Source organism: Muscardinus avellanarius, assembly GCF_963383645.1.
Source record: "Muscardinus avellanarius genome assembly, chromosome: 1".
In the NCBI taxonomy this organism is placed as follows: Eukaryota; Metazoa; Chordata; class Mammalia; order Rodentia; family Gliridae; genus Muscardinus; species Muscardinus avellanarius.
The window spans coordinates 158,012,448-158,026,743 of NC_137786.1; the positions used below are offsets into that span (position 1 = coordinate 158,012,448).

Consider the following 14,296-nt stretch of genomic DNA (forward strand, 5'->3'; position numbering starts at 1 on the left):
CTTTTTGATTCATAAAATTCCAAAGTTACTATTCAGAATTATCGCAAGTCCAGCCACCCACCAGAATGACCCCCGAGGTCAACCTAACCATCTCCAAGACACTCTGGGCAGAGGCATGAACGCTTTCACACACCCAGTCGCAAGGGCTGCAACAGCAGCACCAAGTCCCGTTGTAAAGGAACAAGTCACCAAGTTGGCACTGATCGAGGTGGGTTAGATAGAAAGAGGGTGGCAGAGAGGGCAGAAAAGGAAAACCACCGGTGCAAAGGGCAGCTGTCTCTCAAAATGTATAAAAGATACAGAAATGGGCTGTCACTTTGCCAGGCCACATGTTAGTAAGATGTCCCAGTCCGGGTCAGGACTCCTGGCCTCTCTCGAAGGTTTCTTAAGTCTTAAGTTACGGTGTGAAGCTGGGCTTCTGGGTTCTGGGCCTCTGCCAAGCACCGGCCTGTCCGCTCCAGTTTATCTGCTTCACACACAAACCAGAGCGTGCTTCCTGTCCAATTAAACGTGACACTGCGCTCCGCCCTACATCGCTGTACAGGAGATACCGCTACAATCACAATGACAGTGAATGCGCATGCTATGTCCATGGGAACTTTCAGCAGTGTGGGGCAGCCTGTTTGCTCCCTTTGCTGATTTCTCTGCCTGGGCACCAAGTTTAAGGCTCTTTTTGACAAAAGCAACTTAGTTTACTCTAAGGAGTCATACTCTTTAAGAAATTAAAATCTTTGTCACAAAGATAATTCCACTAGAAGAAAAACAATGTTTTTCAGCAATGGGTTCAAATTGGTCACTTGAATATCTTCCTAGGTTTGTTATCTACCTGTTTCCCACAAGGCTGAACTACTAGTAAGGGACGACACATACCATGGGCTGTTAAGATGGAAATGTGCCTATCTTCTTTCTGAGTCTCTAAGGAAACTCAGAACGTGAAACAACATTTGCTTGTTTACTCACCTGTATCAAAGGCACAACTGTCTTCAAGAAAAAGATTTTGATAACTAGAATATTTATCTTACAGATTTAAAATAATGAAATCACCTTAAAAATGAATTTAGAGCAAGTATGAATGACACATTGCATGGAGATATTATAATTCAAATGGATAAGACAGTACTTGTCAACTTTTGTTTTTTTCCAGCCAAGTTGCAAGGACTATTCTGAAAAGAAAATCAGCCCCTTTCTGGGCCTCATCCTCTACATCTATAAATCTGAAAGTCTAGGGCTAAAATTACATCCTAAATGTTTTAGATCCAAAGTCAAACCCTGACCTGGCTTCTCCTTTTAGGCAGGTGAGAAACTAAGGAGGTACAAGGTATACTCTTGACTGCACATTACAATCACCCAGGGATCTTTCAAAACCCAGCACCCAGGCCTCAATTACCAGAATCTCTGGGAGCAGTGTGCAGCCAAAGTTGGGAAGCCCAAAGCTAGAGGGTGAACCATGCCCACACAAGAAAGAAAACATAAAATGCCTTTGCACCTCACCCTATCCCTCCCACCAAGTCAGAATACAAGAGGAGCTCAGGGCCATGAGCTTCAATCAAAGTGCAGTGTTTTCCTAAAATACATCTAGGTCATGAATGGCATGCAGCATCATGTTACAACTTCAGGAGATACCATCTAGTCACATGATTAAGAATTTTATTGATTGATTTATTTATTGATTGATTGATTGACTTGCTTATGAGTTGTGTATGTGTGATATTGAGAATTAAACCCAGAAGCATTCTATCTCTGAGATACTCACTAACCCTATTTTATTTTACATCTTAAAACAGGGTCTCACTAAGTTGCTGAGTTTGCCCTCAAACCTACGATCCTCTTGTCTCAGCCTTCCAAGGACTTGGGATTACAGGCATGCATCAACACTCCCAGCTAAGAATTTTAAATGAGATGGAAGCAAAGTACTAATAAAATTAAGATATATATGTATATACAAATGCATGCACAGGAGGCCGTAGGTATGTGTGTGCTTTCAGTATTGAGCTCAGAATGGGCCCCTGCACTCAGCCCTCCACAGTCACTACTTGGATGTATTGCCACTGCATTGGTAACAATTACTTTTCCACACCTTTCCACACCATGGGACACATGACCTGCCATCTGAAAGTAGGTTCAAGAGCTCCAGGCCACAGAACATTATACAGAGGACAGTCTTTGAAGGGGCCCATGAACCAAAGGCATCAAAGATATGCTACCTTTCACCATTTTGCTCTCAACCTTATGAAAGAACTAATGCACTCCACTGGTCACAGAATGTTCATGGAATACACACACACACACACACACACACACACACACACACACATCACACTCTGAGGAACACAAGCCCAACCACAGGTCAATGAACATTTAAGACTTCTTTATTCTCACTTGGGAGCTCACACAGTCATTGCCTTACAGTGCCTCGCTCCTGGGTGCTGAAGAGAGCTGCGCAACAGGCCCTGCAGGCACACAGGCTCAGCCTTCATCCCCTCCACTGCAGCCCAGAAACAGCCAGGTGAGCGACCCCTGCACTGACTCAGACTCCTTGCCTTCTCACTTGTGGGACAAGGAAAAGTGGCAGCGATGTATGTCATATCACAGGGCCAGCCAGTGTGGATTCCTGGGCCACACGGAAGAAGTCTAAGAGAGAACCTGGTCCTGTTCCACATGGACCACATCCTCCCTGCTTATTTTAGTCTACTGTCCTCGTTGGGAATATCTGCAGCACAGGCTGGGCCTATTTTCTTCTCTTTTGTTGGGACTGAACACAGGGGCCTTCTAACTTTGAGCTACGCCCCCAGCTACCCCCTTTTTTGTGGTAATAGGGATTGAACCCAGGAGCATTCTACCTGAGTGATAGCCCCCGCCCTCTTTTATGTTTGATTTTTATTTTTTTAACTAAAATATCATTTCTTAATTAAAACATTAAAATATAAAAGTATCCTTGTAATAGAATGTAAAGACAAAGTGAACATATTCGTGGCTATGATGTCCCATATTTATGGAACATGCTCCTCTGTCCTTTCCCTTCTTTGACACTGCTCACCAACATATTCTTTAAAACATTTTTATCAGTGGATTGTCATCGTACATGACAGTGAGATCCATAGTGATACATTCATACACGCATATAACATTATACAGTCTGCTTCTTTCCCTGTCTCTCCCCTTTCCTTCTCCTTCTCCATATTTTGAGGCAGTCTCCACTCAATTCCAGTTTTCCTATTCTAAGTACATAGGCCCCATACCTGAACTCCTTGGCCGCCTTACTTCTGCTTTTAATCTGGTGAGCTTCAATATGTAATTCCCAAGTTCTCACACTCAGTCTGTGATTCTTTCCTTTTATCATTCTATTTTGAAAACAGGGTCTCACAAAGTTACTAATGGCTTTGCTGAGTTGCTGAGGTTGGCTTTGAACCTGCAATCTTCCTGTCCCAAATATGGGAATTATAGGCATGTACCACCATGTCCCACTCCTCCAGCCCTTTTTATTTTTTGATGTTTTGTCTTGCTTTGTCTTGTTTTTTGAAACAGGGTCTCACTAAGTTGCCGAGGGTCTAAGTTGCTGAGGCTCGCCTTGAACTTGCAATCCTCTTGTTTCAGCTTCCCAAGTACTGAGATTAGAAACATATATCACCAAACCTGGGGAGTTATTTTCTTAAGTAAAATGCAGGACACATGTTAAGCACATGGCTATAATCCCAAACTTGAGAGGCTGAGACAAGAGGATCACAGGTTCAAAACCAGTCTCAGCAATTTAGCAAGACTCTCAGCAACCTAGTGAGACCATGTTTAAAAACAAAAAATAAAAAAGGCCGGGGTATAACACAGAGGCAGAATGCCATTAGGTTCAATACCCAGTGCCCCCCCCACACACACACACGCAAGACACATGATCTAACTAACTGACAGGGTCAAAGATGTCTGAAATGTGAAATTGAAAATCGATAGTCTGACAGGGAGAGCTGTTTTCTTTGCTGGTAGTTCAGAGCTGTGAGAAACCACAGAAGGTTCCCAGATACCACTGCAACCCAGAAAACCCCTGTGAGGTCTGGCTCCCGCCCAGGGAGCCAGCAAGAGTGCAAGTTTAGGGTGGGCTGCGGCTTCTCAAGGATTCTGCTGGCTCCACAGTGTGCGGTGCATACAGTGCAATCGCTGGGGTGGAGGCAGAGTTCATAGGGACTATTTTTCCATACAAGGAATTCTTGTCTTGGTACATAACTGACAGCTACCTACTTCTTGCAGACCAGAGCATGTCTGAGGAGCACCACTTACACAGCTTTGGTGTGCCAGGGGAAGTAGCTAAACCTACTACTTGGAACTGAGCCAAGGCCAGCGAGAAGGAGTCAGCTCTCGGAGGGCTCTGACGGGGGAGAGGCATGCGCAGATCCCAGGACCCCTGTACCAAAGGAAAGCAGACATCTGTTTGTGCTACATTCAACAAAGGGCGACATTCTGAAATCTAGTCTGAGCGTTCCACATTTCTGCATTACATTGACTGAGACCCATTTCACCGACAGTGCTTCCTTTTCCTTTACAAAATCCACATGGCATTGGTCAACACGGGGAATCCTCGCTCTCCTCTCCCTGAGTGTGACTGCTTCTGGCTTGCTCCAGGAGTGTGAGACTTCCTTCCCATTCTGGTTTAGGCTGTGGCTTTCACTGTGACTGCCCAGAGGCCTGCAGGTAACGTGACCTAGACAAGACTTTTTCCTTACTCAATAGTAGCAATAACAAAGGGTCTCATTGTTGAAAAAAAAAATGAATTAAGGTTAAACCAAGTGAGTTTTCTATAGGAGGCAAGAGTACAGTAGAAAGCTGGTGAGTGCTCCTCCGCCCCTGTGACTGGTGAACCCCCAGGAGCAGACCCCGCATCTGCCATCAGGCCAAGGGACCAGGCTCCAAACTCTCTCTTAGGTTTCAACCCTGGAGGACATTAAACAGCCATTTCATTATCATTCAACACACAGGGCTGGGAATCCCCTATCCTCAAATTTCACTCAGGCATGGCGTTCCTTTGCACATAACCCTTTGGCTATAACTTCCAGGTCAGACTTTGGTCAAAAGGCCACCTATAATCAGGCCCTCCCTTTAGCTATTGATAGTATTGCTCAGCATCCCAGCATCCTGCGAGCAAGTCACCTCATTCTTTAAGCCATCAACCTTGCTCCCCCAACTACTTTAAAACTTCATTCAGGTAAATGTATCTCTTCAATCTACCTCCTCTGCAGTGCCCTCCCTCACTCTGGCCCCGTCTCCTCATCTGCCATAGCAGTTATGATCCAAGGCACACAAAACTCAGCACTTCAACACAGACGCCCTAGCATTTTGCAGCAGTCATTCAATCTAAGCTGGTGCTATTGCCCTGGTGATAGTCCAGGCACTCTGGAGACAGGCGCCACGCCGTGCACTTGGTAATGTCTGCAAGCAGCATGTGAAGTGCACGCTCTCTGACAGCTTGCAGATGGACAGGGAGAACATGGCGCTACTCTTAGGAACAGTCTCACTACCAAGTCAGAGTTCAAAGAGAAGGCCAAAGCTCCTTCCAAAGACCTCTCTGAGAATCCCAGATAATTCCTCGCATCTTTCTGTTCCCTGGAATACAGGTGCACTTGCGCTTCCCTTTGCTCTGCTGGCCAGAGGCCGGTTCCTCAAAGATGCAGCTAACTGCAAAACAACTCCCAGGTGTCGCCAAAGTGCAAACCTTCCTGCCAAAACAGGAGCACAGATTCTAACCACAGCAACAAACAATTCCAGGGCCTCTACCTTTCCTTTCAAAGGACTAAGGAATTTGCTGAGTGTGCCAGTGGCCTCAAAGTTCGATGTAACCAAGCTTTCTGATTCTGGCCCAGCTTGAGGTTTTACCCAAGAGAGGAATACCCTGCTCAGGGAGGTGGAGGCCCTTGAAACAATGTTTAGAGGGAGCCTGGAGAACTCATGACTGGTACCTGAAAATCAGGGCAGCCGGTTCACATGGCCACATGTGGAAGCAAGCTAGCTCACTGGGTCCAGGCACCCAACTGAAACATGTAAAGGCATGGCATGCTCCTCTGCAAACACCTGCACATGATGCACACATTGAAAGAGGAAGCAGGAATCTCCACCAGTGAACCCAAAGCATACACCAGAATATGCTTTATCACTCCCCGCTCCCAGGGAAGATTATTTGAAACTCCAGATTTGGATTAGGAGGTAGGGATAGGGTTTTCGAGATTTCCCACAAGGCAAATGGCATCACACTTGAATTCTAATCCATGGCATCACACTTGAATTCTAATCCCTGGACCAATCTGTCTATTCAATAAGTGAAAGCTATACACCGACACCTATTTTATTTAGACTCTCCCAACGTGCAATGTGTGATAACTGAAAACTTGTCTACAGACGAACTTCGTAATGCTTACTTAGAAACATCTGAGGTATCAATGGAAATCAAAATGCTGAGTGCATGCTTAATCTTTAAAGTAAGTTCAAGAGAGCACTGTGCTGGGAGCTATAAATACAAAGAAATGAGTAAATCAGTTCTTGGCCTTGGTGGGTTCCAGTTTGGTCCCAGAGACCAACATGCACACAGCTGCCCAACAGCACTGCAGAGTAAGTGCTCTGTTGACGAACAGGATGCTTTAGGGCATTGCCACTGCTGAGGCCAGTGATGTGGAGCCGTAGTGACAAGGATAAAGAAACCTGTCAGGTGAGCAGAGAAAAACAAGGAGGTGTTAACCCTGTGTGGGTGGAGAGGGGAGGCAGAGAAGGGAGCCTGTCCATCACGGGGCACCAGACACATGGGGTTGAGTGTGGAAGCGGTTCTCTCCTTAAGAAACAGAGCTCAGAGCAGCCTGGCAGCAGGTGAGGAAGAGGATGAAGCCACATCTGCAGACCCAGAATCTAGCATTTACAGGGGTGATTGCAAAAACACTAGTATGTTATTCTCATAACATTATAGAGCGGAAAAATAATTTAGAGATCAGGCCGTTCAACTTCTAACTCCTACCTAATACAATCTTTTCCTGAAAATCACCTAATTAATTGGGGGGGGGGGTAGAAAACTGGGGATTGAACCCAGTGGCATTCTACCGCTACACTATACCCCCACCCTATTCATTCATTCATTCATTCATTCATTCATTCATTTTTTGTGGTACTAGGGATTGAGCCCAGGAACCCATTAAATCTCAGACTTATCTCTGAGCTACGCCCCCAGCCCTATTTTTATTATTTTAGGCACTAAGATTATAGCATGCACCACTGTATCCGGCTAATTAAATACTTTTAACATTAGAGAACACAGCTCACTGTGGAAGTCCTGGGGGCAAGTTCTACCTTTCATTACAGAAGCTACAGCATTCCCTCCCTGTTCCAGGAGTTGGAATGACCTAGACTCAGTCAACTGGACTCACTCTCGAGGAAATGACATAAGACAAAAGGGTGTTGGTCTGTTTTCCTTGGCAGTCCTGTCGCCAAGAGTCCAGGAGCAGCCGTGGTTGCTGGAGTGGCCGCCATTATTTGAGCCTTCCCCTTAATTTATGAGCTGCCCAACATATTTGCAGTTAAGCTATCTTTTGCTTAAGTTAGCCAAAGTCACTTTGTACTGCTTGCAATCAAGAATCTCTGGTAGATTTATATTTTTAAAAAAAAATTGTCCTGACCCTCTTCCTATCACAGATAGAGCTGTTTGTACCTCACATATGAAATGACTTAGCACCATCTACCTTGAATTGCCCTATCTTTGCACAAAACCTAGAGAAATACTTGCAGTTCCCCCAAAGCTTCCTACATCAGGAAAATCTTTCTGTTCTGCTCTTAAGTCTAGGAAACTCTTATTTCAGCACACAGTGGGCACTAAAATATATATTCTAGCAAAAAGACTTTTGAAACTCTACTCTACTATTTCCTACAAGAATTCAGCCACCCCTTCTCCAAATCTCTGGGTGCTGGTCTGTGCTACCATAGCATTTTATGTATATTGATGATTGTGATTTATATTGAATTGTTTACATATTTAGTTTTTCTCCCCTCGTTTAACCTGTAAATTTGTGACAGCAGGGACCAAGTCTTAATCACCTTTGTATCTACAATTGCTAGTAGAAACAATACCATAGTAAGTACTCAGCACATATAGCCATTGAATCAATGAATTATTTATTTATTTTGGCGGTATTGGGGATGGAACCCAGGGGCATTCTACCTCCAAGGCACACCCCCCAGCCCTATTTTTTTTTATTCTTTATTTTGAAACGGGGTCTCACTGAGTTGCAGAGGGCCTCACTAAGTAGCTGAGCCTGCCCAAGAATCACATTCCTCCTGTTTCGGCCTCCCGAGTACTGAGATTACAAGCATGTGCCACCACCCCTGGCTACAACAAATTATTTGTACATGCTACAGTATCTAATCAACTGGATATTAAAGACATTTTAAAAAAACCAGTTATAACATATTCTCAATTCTATATAATTTAGTTCAAAGGTGAGTTAAACATCTCTTCCAAACTACTCAAGAAACCAAGGTGTTGGTTTTTTGTTTTTTTTTTTTTTTAAAGCTACTGGGGTAAAAAAGAAGAAAAGAAAAAAGGAGAAAACCACCTAGTGCAAGAACAAGTTAATCACAAGTGCACTGTGATCCAGTTCCGGAGGGCTGAGCTTGTTAGGACTAACATCACAGGGGTTTGGTAGCCAGAGCACAAACTTGCACTGGAGACAAGATGCTCTTTCCTCCTCCCCACTCCCTGCAGACAGGCCTGTGCCCCGGGACTGCAGCCAGAGCAGAGTCAACGCAGCTCTACTCACTCACCACAAATAAAAAAGCATTTTCCCAGTGCTGCCTGTAATACAGAGACACAGCAAGTGCATAAGGAAGGGCATTCATAACAAAAGTGCTTTACCTACAAGAAGAAAGGCATGTTTTTTGTTTGGTTGTGTTGTTGTTTGTTGTTGTTGTTGTTGTTGTTGTTGTTGTTGTTGTTGTTGTTGTTTTGCAGTACTGGTGATTGAACCCAGGGGCAATCTAACTTTGAGCTATACCCCCAGTCCTCTTTTTATTCTTTATTTTGACACTGGGTCTCACTAAGTTGCAGAGGATCTCACTAAGTAGCTGAGGCTGGTTGTGAACCTGCAGTCCTCCTGTCTCAACCTCCCAAGTACTGGAATTACAAATGTGCACCACCATGCTGGCTAAGAAAGTTGATTTTAAAATTTAGATTTTTAACATAAAATCCAGAGGCTACTTAAATATCCCAACTCAACTTGTTCACAGTAACATCATAATTCATATTTACTGTTTATGTCCTTGGTATGTAATTTATGTAAAACTAAAGGACTAAAGTACCTGGACTTTAGAGATGCTTTTCCTCAGATAAATTTTATTAAAAAGCCTATACCTAATTAAATCACTGGAATCTAACTACTCTTTAGTCCTATCTTGTATATACCTACCTGAAAGTATCTCAGGACCACAGAAGTAATCTTTTGGGTGACCCTGGTACATATATTGTTCCTCCTGAGAAAGAAAAGTATCACCAGTGGGCACTGTATAAATGTGTTTATGTCTCTGTATGTACACAGGAGGTACTTACTTATTTTTAATAAAGGAACACAAACAAGATGAAAAGCTTTAAAATAAACCTTGAGACACAAAAGGACAATATGTCTATATAATTATGTTCCTCAAACCTGAGAGAGACAAGTGTCACCAGCATGTAAGCACCACTGTTTAAATGTTTATGTCCCTGTGTGCACAGTAAGTACTTAATTTTCTTCTGAACAAAGGAAAGCTAAAGGACAAAAAGCTTTACAATAAACCTCAAGACATAAAGTGATACTATGTCTACATAACTGCGCCCCTCAAAGCTCCTCTCACCCATAACACCAAGATGGAGGAGCACTTCAGGCTCTTCTGGTCGACTGCTGGATTTCTCCAGCCCTCCAGTGCTGTTGCAACTGGGTGACACTGAGATGCCTGTCAGGCAGCAGCAGCAGCATCCCACAGGGACAGGGACTCTCTCGAGAGGCAGGTGACATTAACCCAGTTCATAAATCACTATGGGCTCAAGAGTGAACTAATCACTTAAAGCAAACAATATCTCCCCCACCCCCGGAAACAAGATATCCTCTTAGAAATAAAAGAGCATAGCCAAAAATAGCAGGAGATATCAGGGACTCATGCATGCTATCAAGCGCCCTATCACCGAGCTACATCACCAGCCCAGCAACAATAAAAGCTAAAAGCTAATTTTAAGTCTTCTTTTCCTTCCTAACTTCTTACATGAAAATTAGAGTTTTTGTTTTATTTTTATTGTGGTGCTGAGAATGGAACCCAGGGCTTGGTGCATGCTAGGCAAGAACTCTACCAAAGAGCTGCATCCTCAGCCCTTTTAGTTTTATTTTTTGAAAATTAGGGTAGTTTAAATAAAATGTCCTTGCTTGTCGATAAAAGGGAAAGGTACTGGGCAAGTTTCTCTCTCTGCAAGTATGAGGAAGAGAAGGATCCAGGACCATTTTGTTTGTGTTATTTTTTACCAAAGCTTGGGGAAATAAAAGCATATTCCCTGCCAATTGCCAGAAGATGGGGGCAGTTGAGGAAACCACCCTTCCTCATCCCTTCCATCTGGCTGCATATGATTTTATGACAGCATTTCCACTTTAACAATGGATCCCAAACCTGCAGTGTTAAACACATCAGTTTCAAGTCCCCACATCACACCTGCAATGCTGGCCTCTCCACCAGGGCAGGCCAGGAGTGAACTCCCTGACCACCCTTCCCAGACAACTTGGGGGAATTCAATGAATCAATGAATTACTTTCATATGTTTATAGAATCTAAGAGTTTCTAGTATATAATATAATCTCTGCTATGCGAACTCTTAGAAAGCACTTGCACTCCTAAAAAGTTGTGGGAAACTGAAATTTTGTAAATTAAGTATATTTTAAGTACAAACTGTGTTGGATTAAATGAGGCCAAATAATGATAAAGAAGTGAAGGAGACTTAACTCTAAACTAACCTGTATTAACTACCTTAGCAAAATGAAGACTCTTTTGTGTAATTTGTTACTTTTTAATAAGGTCCGATTTCAAGTCAATAGTTTTAGTGCCCTATATTTTATTACTGCTTATCTGAATGACTGGGTAGGGGAATCTGACAATTTGAGTTACATCTAAAATACTTTCATAAAAATATAGTAACAAGGTGATTACATCAAATAACACATCTAAGAAAATATCATGATGAGAAAAAACCTGTAAAAATGTCTAGCATAGGATACATAACTGCTTGATAAATCTGAAAGTCAGAATTACTCAGCCAAGAATGGGAATAATTGTCACGGGGTAGTTATGAGGACATAAGTGAGCTAATGTGAACCAACTACATATTAGTTGTGTGGCCAACTTCAGCCAGAGTCAGAAGCAGCTTCTGAGGACACGTTACCGAGCATGACCTGCTATCATCATCTCAGGAAGCTCTCACATACCTGAGAATGAGGTTTCATCATCTCCTCTATACCCAAATAAGACAGGAATGACATAACACGGGGTTACCTAACTTACAGCCCTAAAGCTGGGAAGCACACTCATTGTTCACTGCTCCAAAGCATCCCACAGAATTTAAGTGACACTTTCAAAGACCTAGATCCTCGTGATAGTATTTGGGCTCTTTCTAATCCCCATGAGTTACAAAGGATCACGGGCCTGTGAATTTGATGAGCATTCACTTCTCCAATTGTTCTCTCAGTCAACAAAGACACAACATTGAACACCTGTCCCAGGGCAGACAACAATAGGTACAAGACCCAAGTCTGACTGTCTAGTGAAAGAGACAGACACAGAAAGTGGACCAGGGCCAAACAGCGCAGACACACAGTGAAGGCATGGGCTGGTGGTGATGTGGAGTGAGCTGGGTGCCAGTGTCCAACAGCCTCCAAGCATCTGTGCAGGCCCTACAGCTCTACCCAGCACTCACCTCCCTCTTCCTCCTCTTTGCCTTCCTCTTTTGGATCACTGATGCCCCTTTAAAAGAACCCATCACATGCTACAGAGCTTCTCCCTATGCCTAGAAGAATACCCCACACACAAATGTCACGTTCAGTTTCATGAAGTTCACTAGGAGCACAGTTTAAAAACCCTGAATTTACCATCATCCATAATGCTGGGAGGGAGAATGAAGGGAAACATGCTGAGAAATACAGGCCCTGGAAAGGGGCGAAGGGAAGTTGCCCTACACTTCTAAGAATTTTCTGGGGGCAGAGCACTGTTCTCTTTTAGTGATTCATATTAATTCACTCCATCTTTATGATGTCCCCTGTCTCATGTGAGGATACCAAGTCACTGAGAAGAACTTGTCTAAAGTCACACAACAAGTACGGGGCCGAACCAAGATTTAAGTCCAGCTAATCTGACTGCAGCGTCTATGGCTTTTCCCAGAAGACTAAAAGTACTTAAACTTTTTGGCTTCAGGGCTTCTTTCCACCCTTAAAGATACTGAGGACCCAAGAAGCTTTTGCTTATGCAGGCCATATCTATCAATATTTACTTTATTGGGAGTTAAAACTGTGAAACAGTGCATACATTAATTCACTTAAGTATATAATAATAAGCCCATATAAATCATACACAATATTTTTGTGAAAATTTATGAAAAATGGCTCATTTCTGGAAAAAAGCAGTAAGAAATGTGGCACTGTTTTACGACTCTGCGAACTCTCTTTACTGCCTGGCTTAATAGAAGACAGCTGGGCTCTCCTATCTGCATCTGCTTGCAATCTGTTGCTAAGTGATTTCTGGTTGGAGTAGATGAAGAAAACCTGGCCTCTTACAAATATGTAGTTAGCAAAGGGAGTATTTAAATAGCCTTTTCAGATAACTGCTACTATCCTTTGAAATTACTCCAAAATTCAACAAGTGGTGCTATGGCTTAGAAGCGTCTCCAAAGTCCCATGTGTTAAGGGCTTGATCGCCAACTATGGAGCTATTGGAAGCTGGTGGACCCTTTTAGAGGTAGGGCGTAGAGGAAGGAAGTTAGGTGGGGTGCCCCTGAAGGAAATTTCGGGACCTTGGCCCCTTCTTATCTTTGCCTTTTTTTCCTGGCCATCAAGAGGTAAGCAGTTTTGCATCACATACTCCTGCTTTTATATGCTGCCTCACTACAGTCCCAAAACAATAGGGCCAAGCAAGCATGGACTGACACCCCTGAAATTGTAAGCCAAAATAAACCTTTCATCTCTTAAAGTTGTTTGATCCCAGGTGTTTGTCACAGTAACTGCAAGCTGACTAACACAAATGGCAATTTCTTCAAAGAAACTGCAATGTGAAGTATGAAGCTATGTATCAGAAACCTGCTTATGGATACTCATCTATGCCCTATTACAATTAAATCTACTAGCCCATCTTTCACTATGAAGGAAGTTGGGGTTTTTTTTTTTCACATGCAAGACTTTATAGCATCATACACTGGTCATTTGGAAAATAGAGACTGACTGAAAATATAGACTGCCTGTACCCTGAAACCTTTCAAGGATATAATATCAAGAAAATCATATTCATTAACGTATCATGTACTTATATAATCAGAAAAGTCTTCTATACTAAGAAGCACCAAGTTAAAGGTGGCAGATACAAGTTTTTCAGAATTACAAAATTCAACTTTCAACCAATAGCAAATAGTTGTTTCATGAGAAATGACAAGTCCTTATCATCTACTAAATACCCATAGTTTGAAAATTGTCCTTTCAAGTAAGTATGACTTTTTGGGGGGTGGAGGGAGTACAGGGATTGAGTCATTATATAACTTTCCATGAAAATGCAATGAGTTTAACATTTATCTTACAATTTGATCACATAAGTACTTTTCCTCAGTTTGCAGCAAAAGCATTTTATGTGTACATCCCATTTGTTCACACAGGATATTTAAAGAGTACCCAAGATTTGAGATTTAACAATCATTTGTACTACTTCAACTAATATGTTCTTAAATAAAATTGAAATTTTTTAAAGTTGTGCATGTGTGAGGAATAAACAGACTGCTAGCACAATCCAGGGCCACCACCCTTCTTCAGCCAAGGCAGCAGCAATTTCGCTCCTCACTGCTTGTGCACCATCAGTAAAAAGGCGAAACACAGTCAAAAGGTGCACGTGTGTCTTAGTGTTAGGATGAAAGTAGATTTTAGGTCTCAGACACCTTTCTCCCAGATTCCACAGACCACTCTTTGAGAAACTGCTCTATATTATACAACCTCTTCCATGGGGAAATTCCAGAAGACACTTAAGGAGAACTTAAAAATGGTGAAAACAGTTTATAACAGAATAAATTATCTCTCTG

The 14,296-nt window shown here is 42.7% G+C and overlaps 1 protein-coding gene across 3 annotated transcripts in view; it reads right to left on the bottom strand.

Annotated features, from left to right (window-relative positions):
* The window catches only part of AMOTL1 (angiomotin like 1), a gene marked incomplete at both ends in the record, with an annotated part of 170,384 nt that overhangs the window by 73,828 nt on the left and 82,260 nt on the right, over positions 1-14,296 (bottom strand). The gene's annotated exons all lie outside the window — the stretch shown is intronic.